The 15164-nt window shown below is 34.6% G+C and overlaps 1 protein-coding gene across 2 annotated transcripts in view; it reads right to left on the bottom strand.

Annotated features, from left to right (window-relative positions):
- Nucleotides 1-15164, bottom strand: part of mtd (TLD domain-containing protein mustard) — a 224961-nt gene that overhangs the window by 208672 nt on the left and 1125 nt on the right. The gene's annotated exons all lie outside the window — the stretch shown is intronic.

Here is a 15164-nt window from a genome sequence, read left to right as displayed (position 1 = left end):
AAAGTCGATTGAATTGGTTGCTCTTAGAAAGTTATCTCGTCGCAATTTTTGAAGTTTTAGGTGAGCCTAAAAATCTTTTCGGACGCCAATTGACAAAGTTGTATAGAGGAAGGCGATGTGGAAATATATAGAAGCTTTCTGCTCCACTCTCCAACAAATGCAATTGCAATTGTTATTGTTATTTCAGCCTCGGATTTCGGAAGGCGAAGAAATTAGAGGAGTACAAATTAGAATCACTTATCTTTTCATCTTTTTTTTTTGTTTGGCATCACAAAGGGCTGTACATAACAGTCTAAGCGGGATCCCCACTTCGCAAACTGTTTCCAATATAATGACCAGAACTACTCTATCCAAATACAAAAAAGTTCAAAAAACATTAACTTCAGTTGCACCGAAGCTAAAATACTCTTCACAAATACAAAGGCTCCCTACAAGAACTTAATTCCGATCGTTCAATTTGTATGGCAGCTATATGATATAGTGATCTGATATGACCAATTTCTGTGGAGAATAATTTGTTGCCTTAAACAATAACTCGTGCCTGATTTCGTGAAGATACCTCGCCAAATAAAAAAATTTTCCATGCAAGCACTTTACTCCAATCGTTCAGTTAATATAGCAACTATATGCTATGGTCATCCGATCTATACAATTTCTTTGGAGATTACATTATTGCCTTATAAAATAATCCATGCCAAAGTTCGTGAAGATACCTCTTCAAATGAAAGAGTTTTATGCTATAGTGGTCCGATATCGGACGTTCCGACAAATGCCGACAGCTTCTTAGTGAGAAAAGGACAGGTGCAAAATTTTAGATCGATAACTTAAAAACTGAGGGACTAGTTTGTATATATACATACAGACAGACGGACATGGCTAAATCAACTCAGCTCATCATGCTGATCATTTACGTATACTTGTATATTGTATAGGGTCTCCGACGTTTTCTTCCGGGTGTTACAAACTTCGTAGCAAACTTAATATATCCTGCTCAGTGTATAATTACTATTATTATATTATTTGTTGCTTAATAAAGCCGTATAAACCTTTCACCCGCATATAACCCTGTGGAAACGAATCACAGAATGTATCGACTACGAATTGAATTAGTCTAAAGAGTAATGGGATAAAATGGAAATTATGTGCTTTCATCAATTTCCAATTTGGCCGCAGTCAACATGTTGCGCGTAATTACTGCGGCACACAAACCTACACTCATTTATTCACCCACCGCTTACCCAAGCGGGCTTGTCAGCGAACCTTTAGCATGCTGGAAAACCCGTTAATCGAATTATGACAAATGCAACCAAAATGCCACCGAAACGATGTAATCATTGATTACAGACCAGCATGGCAATGTAATAAAGCCAACAACAATTACTCAAACGTGCTTGCCACTCTGGCTCTGTGACCCACTTGGCGTATGCGTGCTTGGTGGCGCTTTTGTGCTGTGGATTGAGTAGGTGTAGATGCTGATTGTGCGCAAGCCCATTTCAAATAATGCCCGACAGAGAACGAGGGAATCTCTGTGTGATTACATAACCATAGCAGCAATAACAATTGCAATCAATTTCAACAAAACAACAAGAAGTCGAGTAGTTGCATCATTTTGTGGCGCGAAGTGTAGATAATCCTTTAGTACGAACTATTGCGAAGCAAACAGACACGTGCAAAATAAAAGTATCACACGTAGCATGGCAATAGTGATGAAGAAAAAATATTAACTTCGGTCCAAAGTTATAATACCCTTTACAGTGCATTTATTTATGTTGATTTTAATGTGATCTACCATAAACCAATGGGTTTGAAATCGTAGAACTACCTTTGCTAATAATATATGTCAAATTTCGTGAAGACATCTTGTCAAACTTGACTTGATTTTGATCGATCAGTTTGTATGGCCGCTACATTCTATAGTGGTCCGATATCCGACTAATGAGAAGATTTGAGATCGATGTCACAAAAACTGAGGGACTAGTTCGCGTATATATAGACGGACAGATGGGTAGACAGACGGACATGGTTAAATTGAATCTGCACGTCACGCTGATCATTTATATTTTATATAGGATCTCCGCCGTTTCCTTGTGGGTTGCTACAAACTTTTTGGCAACCTTAGTATGCACTGTTCAGATTATAAAAATGAAAAAAGCTTTTTAAAATGTATAAATTTGTGAGTGGGAACTGGGTAGTAAAATATATACTTATTTTGCACAAACAAATCATTGATAAAAAGGAAAGGCGAGTGTACTGAAACACAAATTTTTGATAATATAAATGCAGGTCATATAAGCACCGAAGTTGAGAAACGTAAGGAAATTCAAAAAGTTATAGAAAAATTGCTTGAATTGGGCTTCCGTATCTACCACCTCTTTCTAAGCACACTTCCAGTAACATTTTTCTACGTCTAGGTCTCAAGAGAATGTTCGCTAAAAAGAGAAATCGACAAGACGGAGTCCCATTTGAAAACGGCAGACTAATGGTAGTACAAAAATGGTATTGAAAAGTTGGAAGATTGCTGTAATCCGATGCATTTTCATGGTAAAAAATACCTTGATCTTATTTTTGAAGAATCGCACTGGAATCAGCGGGATAAGAAAGCGAATCGCAACCCTGAAATTTTCTGACTCTGGAATAATTTATAATTTTTTATGCTAACACCTTTTAAAAGGACATTGATGACAAATAGTTTTCTTATTCAAATGCTTCTACTTACTGCGAATCGCAACAGAAAAAATATTCAAATTACAGACAATTAATAAGTATTTCCTTTTTTTTGAAAGCTGTCTACGTAAATGTACTGAGTGCTTGTATGCCACTGGCTACAGTGTGTTTCACAATTAATCGTAACGAAGCTATTGATGGCGCAATTGAAATGAGACTTTTGTGTATGTGGGTAAAAACAACAACTGCGCAACCAAGAAACACATATGACAAAGCCAGTAGATAAATTTCCACGTAAAAATGTCAAAATAATAAACAAACAAAAAATTAATAAACAACAAATAGACGAGCAATTACGGCAGTTGCAGCCTTTTGTGGCAGGCATTACCTGCACCCCACCAAACTAAAAAAGTGCTCCTCTTTAGCGTAAACTATATATGTACTTACTTGCCTTTGTAAGCACAACCATGAATCGAAATTATTTATGGCATCTCTGCCCACATTTTCTTTCAACTATATGCTTCATATAGGGAAATAATGTGTCAAAAACAATAATAAAATATAATCATTAAACAGATGACAGTAGCAAGCGCATAATTTTTAAACCACAACAACAACAGAAAAATACATAAAATTTATTCAAGGCACGTACATTGGGGCCACAAAAGCTAGGCGCTCAAGAGGCAAGCTAGCAAACCGAATGCCAGGCGAATTTTTGTTGTCGTCAGAGTCGCTGAAGCTAAAGCTATTTCAGTTGGGGCTGCCCTGACCTCCTTCCCCCGCTTAGTTGCTGTGATGCCACCAGCGTTGTTACCTTTTTTGACTTGTTTGTTTAGTTTTTTATTTTGGTTTTTTTGTGTATAGAAATAATTGTGTTGTAATCTCATTGAAAAACTTTTAACTTAATTTAATCTTCGTTATTTTTCGCAATGAAGCGACCTAATTTGTTTACCAACCCCTGTACTTCATAAACACCAAGAAAGTAGAATGTTTACTCGAGTTAACGGAAATGCAGGTACACTCCACTATAGCACTCTGTGCTTAACCCTAAAAGAAACAATTAACTCGAGTATATTCGAATTTTATATTCTCATTGGGCTTTTCAAGAACTGCTGAGCTTAGTACTGTATCCGGTTGTCAAATATTGTCAGAGAATGTTAATGAATATTCATCATGAAAATCGCTCCAAAAAAATAGGCGACAAGGAACACATGAAAATTTTTTAAATAAAATTAAACTCTACTTGTATATAATGCGGAAAGTCAACTTCACCAACAAATTGTTGAAATAAGGACTTAAGTTTATCCAACTTAATCAAAGTAAATTGCCTCGTTCGTTGTTGCTGGAGCCATGACTTTCATATAATACATTGTGTATAAAAGATATGTAAGTGGTGAAAATTCAATATAAAGATAGAAGTATTATTTATCAAAAACGAAAAAATAATTTATAATATTTGGTTCGATTGAAGGTTGACTGTCTTTTTACGCTTTAAGACAAATGAAAGAAAGGGGTTAATCAAGATACTAAAAGGTAAAGCTTTTAAAATACTAGAAATATGAATATATTTCATGATAACAGGAATTATTAATTTTTTGTTATGATCAACCAACATAAATTACTAATTATTAATAAGATAACTTTATTGAAAAGTGTGCAAACATTTTCTCAATTTCTGACGCTATGTAAACTGGTTGGGCTAATTTAAAAAAAAATGTATCATAAACATTTTAAAAATTTCCAGCATACCAAAAAGAATAAAAGGTTGCATAATTAAAATATGTTAAATATAATGCAGTACCAACATGAAACCCGCAATTTGTATGGGATATTTTTATATACGAATACTGGGAAGTATCCACAGTAGAGGTTACAAATAATTTACCAACTTAATATTAAAGCAATTAAGTACCTTTATGACTAACTGAGTTAGAGTTTGCATCAAATTTTGAGTTCCGAAGCAAATTTTGTGTGCGGAATCGTTACGAATGTAAAAACATGCTTATGATGAATCCATTTTATCGAAAACCCAAGTCTACGACTGGTACAAAACCTTTAAGGTCGGTCGAGAAACCGTCGAAGACATGCCTTGTTCCGGTCGTCCTTCGAAGTCTAATAGTCCAAAAAAGGTGCTCGAAAATCGTCATGCGAGTGTGGAAGAGATAGCACGTAAGCTAGACATCGGTCGCAGCTCGTTTGATTTTGACAGATATTTTGGGCATAAGACGCATCAATGCTCGGCTTGTTCCAAAAGAGCTGAATTTGATGCAAAAAGACCGCGCCGAGCAGTAGTTGTGAACACCGTATTCACCGGATTTGCCCCATGCGACTTTTTTGTTTACAAAACTTAGGTTACCCCTTCGTGGAAACCGTTTCGACTCGATTGAGGCCGTAAAAGAAAATTCGCGGAAGGAACTAAAGGCGATCTCGGACAGCGCCTACAAGGCATGTTAGGATGATTGGAAAAGAATTACCGATAAAGGAACGTTTTCACGCTGAAGGAAAGCAAAATGACATCCAACGTAAAACACACGCTGAATTTGGTTGGAGCTGACTCGGCTGAATGCTGTCCTCGAGCGATAACTTTTTTTGGTGTCATTCAAAAATGTTTCAATATTTTCAGTAGCAGCACACAACGTTGTGAAATTATTAAATCCAAAATACCTAATTCACTTCACTGTCATTTTAATTCAAGGTGGTCTGCCAGATTCGATGACATCAAGCCATTTGCGAAAAATCTTCCCGGATTGATAAACGCTTTGATAGAAGTTAAAAATTTAACCTTATGGTAGAAACTAGTAGAGAGGTCCATGAAATTTTGAAAAAGAATCAAGATGTCAAGGAGTTGGATTTTCGGACTATTTTTGACGCTTTCGCTGCCGCCAAAACTCGAAAAGCTCAGCGCTAAGCTCCGAATAATTGATTGAGGATTTTAAACTTTATGCTCTAAAACTAAATCATGATAGTCAACAAAATAACCGTATTTTATTAATTCGATTGATAAATAAATGTTTGAACGAGATGTTTCTGTCTTCTTATTAACTGTCAGGCGTAGTATAGGGATACTATATTCATATATTCCAGTATAATCTTAAAAAATATATTTGACTGAAAATTTATGGATGAACTGATTTCTACATTATTGATTTTCACAGACGTACAAAATAAATTTATTCCACCCAACATCAAGAAGAAAGTAAATTTAAAGCAGATGTTATGAGAGCATAAAACACTACGTCGTATTTGACTTAGTCTCTAAAAAATTTAGGTAGTAAGTGGGAAAATAGTTAATAAAATTTATAAAGTATTAGAAAAACTTATTAAGGGAGGGGCCTCCACCTTTTTACCCCTCGGCCCGGTTGTTCTCTCGGCGGCCCTTTTTTTCATAAATCTCTACAATACTAAAAATGAATTCGATATGAAGGTAAGGTAAGCTTAAGACCACTTTTTGAGACTCTATACACATCCCGTCTCAAATTTTCAGAATTTTAGTATCCTTTCTTTTTACGAATACCATACAAAATTTCATTCAACTTTGCAGAAAAACTACTTATACGGAACTCAAGCCTAAGAAATGGGCAATTCAAGAATCTTAAGATTGTATGTTCAAAAATTATTAGTCACTTAAATATCTAAAGTTATTCCTATAAGAAATGAACTCACACTTTTATTACATATTATCTAAGCTTTGGATAGTCTCCCAAATTATTATAGTGTTATTATCTTGAGACCGCCAATGTACTCTATATACATATAAGCATACATATACCCATCATTTTATTGCATTCCTGCAAAAAATCCGAAAAATGTATAATTAGTGTGCAACACCAGCAACTGCGACATCTTCGCATGTATCATTTTGCAACAAAAAAACAAACCAACAAGCAATTTTTGTCGCAAGTCTTCAGTGAACAGTTAAAACTGTTGCCACAACACTCAGATAACAACAACACATGCAATAGTAACCCATAACGAACAACCAGTTTTGATGTTTTACAGAGTTGCTGTTGTGGCAGCTGTTGCTGTTACAACGCCTCGAACCATTTATTCTGCACAAAATGTGTCAAATGCGAGCAGCAAGCGGGAAATTGTATGCCCTGTCAGAAAAATGTGTGTACTGATCATGGAGTGAAAAAGTGATGATAGTTTCAATACGAACAAGTAAGAAAAAAAGCACATTTCATACTCTCGCAACTTGCAAAGATCAAAGCCCGGGAAATTACTTCAGGTGTTGGTAAAATTTCATATTGAAGGAAGTATCCAATTTAACCCATTTTTGACTTTTGGAAAGTGAAATAATCAAATGGAATTCTAAATGGTGTTATATGTGAAATAGACGTGGTTGTAATCCGATTTCGCCCATTTACGCACTATAATATAGAAATATGAGAATAATATTATGTACCGAATTTGGTTGAAATCGGTTAAGCAGATCCCAAGATATGTTATTTGGTATACAGGGGTTATTTTTATTTGGTATATAGGTACATAATATTGCTTTCCACGCCTATTTCCCATATAACAACATTTTAAATTCCATCTGATTCTTTCAGTTTCCACTATGCAAATCAATCAAAATATACAATATAAATAAATCTCAATCCAGTATACCATTTGACTTTGCGAGAGTTTAAAATCTTCGGTTACATCCGAACTTAGCCCTTCCTTACTTGTTATTGGATGATATCGTTTTTGACCTCATACTGAAAGTAAAAACATGTAAAGAGATCTGTATACGGGTATGAAACTGTGGATGCCTTGATTATTTGTTTGCTATTGAAAAATGCCCCGTTTAATTGCCAAAATCATAGCTAAGGATTATATAAATTATAAAAGCACATATTTTTAATATTTTGGAACTTTAGCTATACAAGAGAGTTTCTCCTAAAATTTTAGAAAAAATTTTCATGACTTTTGACAAATGGGATCCATCTTTCCTTAGGTTGGATCAAAAATTTAGTAATGTTATGACCATGCGAAGTCTATAGGCTTGAAAGGAGATGCTTTGGAAACTTTTAAATTGTATTCCATTACATTGAGCTTGTTTTATGGCCCTGGAAATTACTCCAAATCTAAATTATGGAATCCTTAGGACCGGAATCGATTTGGAGCTCACGTGTGCTCTAACTGTTCGAGCTATTCGAACTAACATTTCGAATATATTATAAAAATAATCAGAGAATATTGCTTGGAGACTCAATTCCAAAAATAGTTCACATAAAGCGGGGTTTGCTTTAAAAATTTGCCTATATAAGATCTCAATGATCTCAAGTACTCCGCCAAGCTGTACAAAACTTGATATACTCACTTGTACTATTGTTTCTGTATTTTCTAAATATTTTTTTATAAGTCACGGAAATAAATATTATAAGTCACGGAAATCTTAAAATACCACCTTCTGCTGAACCAAAATTTTAATTTCTCCCATACGATTAATTTTGACTATATACTGATAAGAATTTCTCGTAAAATACCTTAAAAGTAACCAAACACTTACCACTTTTTATTCAAAAAACACTAAAATTTTAAAAAATTAAAACTTTTTCATTTACATGTGTACATAGTACTTCAACGCTTTGTAAATTTATTTCAAACCTACAAACTTTTTCCTCCAGGGTCCGCCAATGCATATATGCACATTATACCTATATGTCAGCACCCGCCATTGTTGTTGGCATACCTGCAGTTGATAGCCACACATATAGTAGTATGCCTATATCTTGCTTTTAATCGTTGTTTATTGTTGTAAAGTTGTTGTTATTGCTCGTTTCCATGCTACTGACATTGACAACAGAGCAAGGAAAATAGCAAAATCACCATAAAACTAAAAGTAACAGCATTGATATCAGCTGCAAGTGAAAGTTGACAGCAACACAAAATTACAACAATAACAGCTAATGCAATAATAACAACAAACATGCAATGACAGTGCAGCTATCATCGGATAGGCGGCAACTGTGCTCACACAAGTGCCATAACGATGTTAACGGCAATCAAAGCGGACAGCAATATCCTGCAACGGTTCGGCAACACTCGTGTATGGGCGTCAACAGTACAATAAATATTCATTAGAGTCATGATAGCATTGTCAGCTTTGTAACCAGGCGGTGTTGTTCTACATATTTGGTTTAATGTGGCTTAATTTGGCGAAAATGAAGATGATTAATGTTGTTGGAGTGACGAAGATTAGGTTATTCTTGATAAATGTTAATATTATAAAATAGAGTGTCTGCTGAAGAGCACATAATCTATAATGATTCAGTATTAAATAACTAGAAGGAAATTTCTAATTACTACAGGATGATATGAAACTATAAATGTATATTAAGGATCGAAACGATATGAAATGTATTGGAAAGACTTCGACGTATCTCTTGAAAGCCAATCACTCGCCGTAATAGATTTTCCTATATTTATACCCTAAACGGGGGGACTTTCCTATATTTACACCCACCAAGTTTTAGCACCCAGAAAAAAACCGCGTATACCCTAAAAACTATATATATAGTTCATATAGTCAAGTCCGTGTGTCTGTATATACATCACTCATTTTTTAAGATATTGATCTTAAAATTTTCTCACGTCCTGTTCTCATTTTTGAGCCCTGCAACTGTCGAAGAGTGTGTATAGAATTTTTTTATTTTGATCAGGCAAATACAAGTACAAATGGGAATGTCAATAAAATTTCAGAAAGTGACGATGGAGCACTCCGTTGCAAATCTTCAAGTGTACAAGTATGAACTATGAATGTCGAAAATCTGAAAACTTGTCGTCATTCTCTTTTACTTCCTGTTACTACTGTTTCGACAACATTTTAACATTCTTTTTCCTCCCTGCCAATAGGATCATTCAAACTATTCCTGTAAGGTGGTAAGCCTTATATGTATAAATATTCAATCCTCTTTTCGATTAAATTAGGTTAGACTAGATGATGGGTCAAATCACTATACTCAGTGATATCGAGAGCAAGAGCAAGAAAAATGATAAGATTAGATTACTTCACTTGATTTAACCTAGTTGCTTCTAAGAGGCTTATTTTGTGTGGCAATTAAATATTAAATACTCCGGTGTTTCCGCCTTCTTCGCAGAAACCACATTAATCTGTCGAACAGAATCTCAAATTGTGCAGATGACACCTACAATGACCCGTATGCATCGCCACTGCTGGTTTCATAATCTTGGATTTCGCTGTGACCTGGATTATTAGTCTGTGTAATACGCAATCCTAAAATTTAAGTTGTGCAGCCCTCTTCAGTTCGAAAGCTTTTTATTGAACCATTTGAGTCACTTGTACATATGGTAAAAGAAGCTCATTTAAACCTTAAGCTTAAGTTTATTCACAAAGCTGCTTTCATGTCACTCTATTAAACCGCTTTAAGAAGTAAAGCACTCAAAAGGATGCCTCTAAATCCAGCATAGCTTTATACGAACATTAAGCTATCGTTTTTACTGCAATAATTGGAGGCTGCAGAGATTGCGGTTGACTGCCTGCACGAATACTGCTGCATGACGGCACACAGGCACACGGCCAATGTCAGCATTTGTATGGTATATGTGTATGCTCTGAGTGCTTTGAAGTGGCAACCGCATGCATTTTAATGCAACAGCGATTACATGAAATACGCGAACACTCGTTGGTGAGCGGCAAGTATTGACAGAAAGAGAGTATAGCCATGTAGACAAAACCTACAAAAAATGGGGGAAAAGAAAAAAATGAGAGAACAACAAAATATGCGCCTCGATGCGCTATCAAGGTTACGCATCCAATGTAAATAAATATATTCATACCTACAGTTATATGTGTATATCGATTAATGTATATACGTCTGTATATAACTACTGTAGGCACATATGGACCCATATGCACCGAGAAATATGTGCATATGCAAAACAGTATGCATATAAATGTGGTATGCATGCATATTTGTGAGGGCTTCAAGGCCAACAATAACAACAATAGAGTGAAAAAAGCAAAGACATAATGAATACAACGACAATTAAACCAAAAAGAGTGTAAACAAGTGCATTGGCATTGGATTTAGCGCGGTTAAAAGTATTACATACTCTTTGCCTATATACAATACATACGTAATATATACTAGTGCATATGCACCTACATATGTCGTATTTACAAAAAAAATAAGTCAAACATCCGGAATGTCAATGAAAATGCACCTATACATACTTAAATGTATTGCAAGCTCATATATATACTACATATATACATGCGTGTGTATTTACTAATCTGGAATAAAATATTTTATAATTATTCATATGTATCTATCAAGGCTCTTTATAACCGAAACAACTATTATATTATAAGGATATTAACATTTTTATACCCTGAACAGGGTATATTAAGTTAGGAACGATATTTACGATAACACTCAGAAAAAAACGTTGGAGAATATATAAAATTGATACATTTTATGATCAGCGCGACGAGCATAATCGATTTAGTCATGTTCGTCTGTCTGTATTTGCGCGAACTAGTCCCACAGTTTTTGAGATACCCATTCTGACGTTTTGTACACGTCCTTTTCTCTAAAACAAAGTATGCTCATTTGTCAAAACCGTCGACATAGGATCACCATAGGATATAATTGCCATACAATCCGATCGATCAAAATAAAGTTCACGTATGGAAAACTTTTTTATTTGACAAGATCTCTTCTCCGAAATTTTACATGAATTATTACTCAAGGCAACGCTACAATCTTCGAACATATTGTCCAGATCGGACCACTAAAGTGTACAGCGACTATAAAAACTGATCAATCCAAATCAAGGTAAAGAAAAAGTGAAAAATTATTATTTTATGCCTTGGTTAACTACCTTATAAACATTGTTATAATTAATGATGCAATTAAATTAATTCATGTAATTTATATACACACATCTTTTTAATTTCAATGAATGCCTGAAAACCAATAATACCAATAAATCATAACTGTTTGCAGAAAATGCGCTGGCTGAACTCATTAATCATTAAACAGCTGAACTGTATTGGCAACCCTGAACTATTTTATTATCTTTTTCTTCTTTCTTCACTTTGTTTTCGCGCGATTTAAATATCTCGCCACACCAAATTCAATTATTTCTCACCTCTTGAGTAAACAGTTATTTTTTTCTCAATGCGAACAAATAGTTTTTGATTGGCAATCGACAAAAGTAAATCGTAAAGTCAACGGAAATATGCGTAAAACTACAAAACGGCGAACAGGTCACTAACCCAACGCAATTATCAAAGCTACAAAAACAGAAACGAGAAGTGAATTTAGCGCTTCGCCATTCATTGGGAGCAGAATGAGCTTAACGGCTCAACGAAAAGGCGGAAATAACGCAAAAGCCGACGCGTAATGCGTGCTATGGAGCGACAATTGATAGTGGTAACACGGCGTTAGTCACACAACTGTTATATTTGTAGTATAGTTTTGAAGCAAAGGGTGCGTGCGGGCAAGCGGTCGGCTTCATTTTAATAAGCCACCAGCTGATTGTTTACCACATGTAATTAAGGCAATGCCGCCAAACGAAGCGTTTAGATCACAGCTTTTAATTAATCGGCGTAATGAATTGCAGGTACTTCAGTTGTTGGCAACAGTTAAAATGATGGCATATCAGCAGCAAACGAATGAATACAATACAAAACAAAAACAAGTTAAAACGTTCACTTCGCTGCCCAATATTAGTGGGAAACCAAACAACCTGGAAAGAGTGAGAATTCAACATAGCACAACTTGAGACTTAAAACTCCAACTTGAGGAAGATCTGTAAAGGAAAAGGTCAAATTTAAAATAAGTTATGGTATAACCTAAAAATAGTAAACAGGATCAAAAAGCACGTGTGCCAACTACTGCTGCAATATTAAGGGTTGATTTTTCGATAGCTCGTTAACGATTTATTCGTTGTAATGCCTTTCACAGATTTAGTGATGTTACAGATGTATGTTTGTATCTTCAACATATTGTCACCGTTAATTGATTTATGGATATGGGTCCGCACTAAATAAATCTAATATTTTTACCAACTGAAATGGGTCTAATTGTATGTTGCATAAACTTTGTTAGCGATCTACATAAATTTCATCTCTCGCTTACGAGCCGTTTTGCGTCGCAAAATCAATTCCAAAACGGTAGTAAATTTTCCACAGTTGTTAGAAAAACAAAGACTAGCAAATACACCTCAATTTGAGCTGTCAATCAATTTGTCAAAGACAGCAGATTTATAAAGTTGAAGATTGTGTTTGGTTCCTTTTGCATATATTTAACTACAAACACAGTTTTTATATACATATAAATAAATATATAATAGGTTACACATAAATAACGGTGCCAGAAAATTTGCATATTAGATATACTAACAAATTTTCAAACATTTTAAAACTAAATCTGAAATCATAGTAACATTTTTATCCATTCTTTATTTCATTTCTTTGATAAACAACGACAAGCTCTGACTAATTTATTTATATATTTACATATGTACATGGATGTGGAGTACTATGTTTGGTAGAATTGAAATTAAGACCACACATTAGTTTCTTTAAATCGTCATCATTTGGAAGGCTCCGTGATAAGGCACCTCTGACGCTTTTGCTGGTATCCTTCCTCTTGTCAATATATCTCAAATATGTACCAAATCTGACCATAAATATTACTTGTGTTAAAATTACAACTCTGGTGCCACTTGGCTAGAAAATTTTTAATAGTTTAGGGTATTTTTCGTATAGTTATACAATATATCTCGATTGTGAGTCAAACAGAGTTTTAAACACAATTTGTTAACACAAATATGATTTCGAGTCTGGTGACACCTGTCGGCAAGTTTTTTGCCCATAACCTTCTCCTAAATGCAAACAATAAGTCGACGGAATTTAATACTGATCAGTTGAGCGATTCGCTAGCCCCCCAATATTCGTAATACTCACACGGTAAAAAATAATTCTAGACATCGAATGTTATATGTTATTAAAACTTGAATAGAGATAAATAATTACATTTATTTAATTGTAAACACACCTTAATAAGCTTCTTACCAACAGCTGTACTGCACGTAGTTTCACAGAATACTTTTTAAATAAATTTAATAAACTGCTTAGCTATATAAAAACTTGCATTTTCCCTCACTATTTCGCTAAGCGAATGAAAAGAATTTTTTCACTTTTTCGCATTTTAATTAAGAACTTAATTTTGTAATTCAATATAAATTTGGTTTTTTTAATCAAAAAATATGAATAGATACTTATCAAGGTAGAGGAGAGCGCAAAAAACGTTAAAAGCAAATATATAAATTCGTTCACGTACACATGTGACTCACTATGAATCGTTGAATTTTCACCTATTTTATACACAATTCACTTAGTCTAAGAAATAAAGTGCTTACAGTACAGTGCAAATAGTAAAACAACTGGCAAATATGTAACATTGCACAGTGGTGCAGTGTTTAAAAAAGTACAAAAGAGTTAGAAAAAATTTCCAAATTATTACTTAAAAAACTTGCTTAAAATTTTTTTGTGCTGCAGCTACAATACATTGGTGAATTTACGAATTACATGAAAATATAGTAAAAACCTTCAAATTTACTCAAAATAAAATCAAGTATGTGAATATTAAACCTATGCAAATTTGTCCCACTAAAAATTATTTAAATTTACTTTTACCAATTTTCATCAAGCCGATTAATGGAATTACAAGCAAACCGCTTACTTTAACTAATATTATATATTCAAATTCAATTCATCACTTATAACCGAATACAATCGTTATACTATTTACCATTTTTTCTATGAAACGATCAAAGCTCGGAAAGCATTCGGGACTTCTAGGGATTGTTTTTTTAATATTTCACTCATATCCATATTCTGCGAAGCATAAGTGCAAACTTCCTAGACATAGAAAAGGTTTTCAAAATCTGTCACATAATTAATAGAATGACATATTCACGACATCAAAACGCGATGAAACGATCTACCTGGGTGCCAAACTGTAAAAGTCATGTGTAAAACGGTAGATCGGCAATACACAAAGTTTTTACTGGCACTCGATGGAAGGGACTGTAGAAACATGATTGGAATAATCACCGGGCACTGTCGGGTGGCGGCCAACGTCTGTAGCGTGGAGTTGACAAATTGAGAAGACTGCCGGAAATGTCAGGAGTAAGGAACCAGTAAAACAATGAAGTATCTCGCTTGAACTTGTCCCACGGTATGAGACATCGGTATGAGGTGTCGATAGTGTGGCCAAATAGTCTCTTGAAATTCGCCTGAGGCGCAGGCAACCTAAATGATGACTACTCCCTATGGACTTTATACCGAAACTCCATCTGGTATCGCAAAGGACCGAAAGTGGTCTATATATGGCTCATTAATCTACCAGACTAATCTAACCTAACCTAAACTTGTGTTGACATTGACAAGTTTCTCCATTAGAGACGTTGAAAATATCGCCGATTTTTCAAGCAGAATTTCTATCATATTTGGTGTCATCGGAAACAGACTTGGT

Source organism: Bactrocera oleae, chromosome 2, assembly GCF_042242935.1.
Source record: "Bactrocera oleae isolate idBacOlea1 chromosome 2, idBacOlea1, whole genome shotgun sequence".
Lineage (NCBI taxonomy): Eukaryota > Metazoa > Arthropoda > Insecta > Diptera > Tephritidae > Bactrocera > Bactrocera oleae.
The sequence above is the reverse complement of the archived record's forward strand: the minus strand, read 5'-3'. Positions and strand labels throughout refer to the sequence as shown.